The sequence below is a fragment of the Tupaia chinensis genome, unplaced genomic scaffold, assembly GCF_000334495.1.
Source record: "Tupaia chinensis unplaced genomic scaffold, TupChi_1.0 Scaffold000657_1, whole genome shotgun sequence".
NCBI classification, from domain to species: domain Eukaryota; kingdom Metazoa; phylum Chordata; class Mammalia; order Scandentia; family Tupaiidae; genus Tupaia; species Tupaia belangeri.
In genome coordinates, this window is record NW_006160178.1 from 718,561 (window position 1) to 722,449 (window position 3,889).

Here is a 3,889-nt window from a genome sequence, read left to right on the forward strand (position 1 = left end):
GCCTGTAGTATAGTTAGTCTTTTATTAATAATGTTATGCCATGATCTTCAAAGTGGAGCAAATGATTTGGAAAATACACTTTATGGATAATTATGAATTGATATTTTAAAGAAAATTTGAAAATACGACACTAAATCGCACTGTGCACTGAACCATTACTTTATTGTGTGACTAGTTACACCTGGTTAAGAGCCAGGTATCTGGAACTAGACTTGGTGTTCCAGGGTATAAAACCTCAGCTCTGGGATCAAAAGGGTTCTACTACTGTACAATTTAGTAAACTTCTCATTGTCTCATTTTGCTGATAAATGGAGATAATAATAAGTGTGTATAGTAGAATGCAATCAGAATATCTCCCTTGAAACTTTTTATAACATGGATAAATGAAACTAAAGCACAAGTTTATTTTGGTACAAAAAATGTTGCTATCCATGCATAGTTTTTTCATGATACATATTTTCCATGAACTTTTTGAAGTCTCCTTGTGTTTTGTCTTAGAAACTCGATGGATAAATTGACAGCAATTTCTTAGTCACAAATACCCAGAGTGCCAGGCAAAAGGACACTGCTTGTTATAGGACCACTTAGGGACTACATTTGGGACTAGAGTAGCCAATGCAATGTGTGAAGCAGATTTTGTGGTATAAGATTTCATAGGAATAAAAAGTTAGGGGGCTCCTGTTTCCTGCAGGAGGAAGTAATTTAAATAATGTGGGTTTATTGAGAAGTGGAACTCATTAGATTGTCCAACTAATAGGGAAACTAAGTGGGCAGAGAGCATACGCTCAAACTTTTGACATGCAGGACATTATTAGTGATCAACACATGTGGAAAGGCAAAGGAGAGGACAAGATCAGGTGATGAGAGAAGTCAGACTGCAACTATGTGTCCAACATGTCTTGAACCAACCTTCTCAGACCTCTTCGCACCATCATTAGGATTATTCCAAAGTGGACAAACATGCTAAGTGATTTACACACCTGACATAATCAATCTTAGAATATGACTATTACAGAAAGGGTATGTTCTTGGCCAAATTATTGGGTCTTTTGAGAAATCACATTTTTGCATAGAAAAATATGTCTTGACTTTTCCAATGGCCCAATAAGGTTGTCTACAGCTAAGGAAAACCCTAGAGGAGTTGAGCACTTCCAATGCCTAGGCAGAAAGTCCTTCCTAATGAGGTGACCTAAATGATGAAACTGTTTGAAGCAGATGCTCCCTGACACCACCTGAGTCCGCATCAAACCTTTGAGAATAGTGCCTCCAAGATGCCGTGAGATTGTTTTTCTTAAGAAAGTCTTTGAAGAGGAAAGTTGGTAGGATGACTTTAGCTCCCAACCTGTGCAGCTATTCATAGAATGATACTCATCTTTGCGCTCCTGTTCTATTTATTCATCCTCAGTTCCTGTTATGTTCAGTTACCAAATCTTGATTGACTTGTGACTTATCAAAGAGTGTGACCTGAGCACTAGTTATTCTTGCTATCTTCAAACATAACTTAAAATGCCTGTAGATGAGAAAGAACATGTTCTCTAAAAAATTAGTCCACCAACACCTACACACATATCTTTAGATTTCAAAGTTATTTTCAAGCAATAAGGAAACATAGATAATCTTTACAGAAAGGAAAGAAAGATAAAGGAAAGAAAGAGCAAATTCCAAAGGACCATCAGATATTCTAGCCCTACGGGGCATTAACATATGGAAGCTTAACATGTTTAAGGTTATTGAGTTTCTTTCTTATTACTAAAAATTGCTTGACTGAGATACATATGTATGGGTGACTTGTCACATACTCATCAAAAAGTTTGGCATATTTTATATATCTAGTTTATAAAATGGACTAAACGTGGAAATGGAACTACAAAGTGACACTTAAGCTTTTTGATCTGGGCATTAAATTCTCAGGACAAGTGACTTAGTTTTCTTAATAGAACTCTGCTCATTACATAAGGCCAAGCTGAGAAGTGTTGGTGTATATTTTTTTCATCCTCAGTACTATATTATAGCATTCCACTGACAGTAAAGTATCTCCTGCTGTGACAAGTATTGATCTTATTTTTCCTTTGAGACTCCCTAACAAGCCAAACTGTAGCTTCCTAAAATATTCAGCTGGAGCAGTAGTTTGTCAGAACTATAAGTTAACCAGACACTTGCTTTTATTCTCTAATGGTAAAATAAAACATAATTAGTATTATCCCTGTATTTGCTGATTACATAACTGTTTTATCAGCTAAATGACTGAATGATTGAAAAATTGAAGTCAGATTTCTTTTAATTTTACTTTAAGTATGTCTGTGCTGTTGTCTGGAGAGAATAAACATTATTTTCATACACATGATAGTAAAACTGAGGGATTAGGAGCAAAACTGAGAAAAGTACATAGTTTTAACTAGATCATAAAATGATCTTTCAATGCACACTTTTAAAATTACTCTTATGCATGTAATAGATAAAATGATATAAAGTTCTTAGTAGAAATGATGTTTATGGCAATACCCTTGATTAGGTTGTTATGTACTTCAAACATATTTTGAAAAACTATATTGTGCACTATAGACATGTACAATGATGGAATATAAATAATAAATAATAAAACGAAAAAAATTCTTCATTTAGGAAGAGGACATTCCTCCAACATGTGAAGAACCATAAATGCACTTTCTTCTCAGTCACCGAGGAAATGTCCGCTCTTGATGGGCTGACATTATTTCTTTTTTGTTGCTCTTTTCCCTTCTCCTTTCCATGGTTTCTCCTTTCCGTGGTTTCCCCTTTCCACAAAGCTTCTTTAAACGCATTTGTTCATCCCTAAAATCTTGATGCTCATATCCGTAGAGACCAAGAAAACGAAGTGTTTCCACGAGTGCAAAATAGGTATTGTGATTTGGATACCAATCATAAGTCTCCTTCCTCTTGGCCAAAGGCTGTTCACTGAACAGTTCCACCACTTTCATGGATTTAGAATCAGTAGGTCTGGCAACTTCCCAAACAGTCGAGTGCTCAGACGATTCAGGTACAAGGCATATTCCGAAAGTGAAGACAGTTCTTGAGTAGCAAAGTGCAGAGTCCTTCTGGCCCGGATCTTCCTCGCCTCATGTCCTCTTCCTAGATGAAGGCTGTTGGGAGAAACATAGTCATCTATGTGTTGGAGTCTCATCCAGTTAAATTGTAACTAGTTTCTTGAACACATTCTAATTTTGCAAAATTATTTTGGCCTTGGATCTATTATCTGAGGTTTACCTCATTCTCTAGTGAAATTAATACATTAATGATTGTTTAATGACTTGTTTGGAGTGGGGATGGGATATTGAGGAAGTGGAGAAGAACCTTCCTTAAATGACTATCAGGTAGTTTCCTCATTACTCTTTGCTTATTTGCCCTCTTACCCAGCCCTAAACTTCTTTTATCTCTGGCCCTTCAGTCATGGTCTCCACCACCAAGCTCACAAACTTCATGTGCCTCTTTACCTACTCTTTTGAGACTGTCTTATAAGAAAAATGTACAGGATAAAAGGCTGGACCAGGAAAGAATTTTGAAGAGCTACTGTATACAAGGTCCTGGGGGACCTATCAAGAGGAACAGTCCCTGCTTCATGGAACTTTCAATTTTGTGGGAAAGACTAATGTTATATAATTATGTAAGAGTGTATTAAATGCTACAAAAGGAAAAGCCAAGAAAAATGTCTTATACACAAGTATATTTCAAAATAAATAATCTAGCGAAATAATAAGGTAAGAAAATGTATTTAAATATATGTTTTCATTTATTACTCATGCCATGATTATTTAACCACTAAAAATAAATAGTGATTAAAAACAAAAGACAGGATATTTTTGGCTTGAGCTTTTTTTTATTATTTTCTTCTATACTTTAGATATGAAAATAT

General features: G+C 35.4%; 1 pseudogene; it reads right to left on the minus strand.

Moving 5' to 3' along the window:
- Positions 1-2,710: 2,710 nt before the first annotated feature.
- On the minus strand, positions 2,711-3,160 carry LOC102478079 (28S ribosomal protein S33, mitochondrial pseudogene; annotated as a pseudogene).
- Positions 3,161-3,889: the final 729 nt, after the last annotated feature.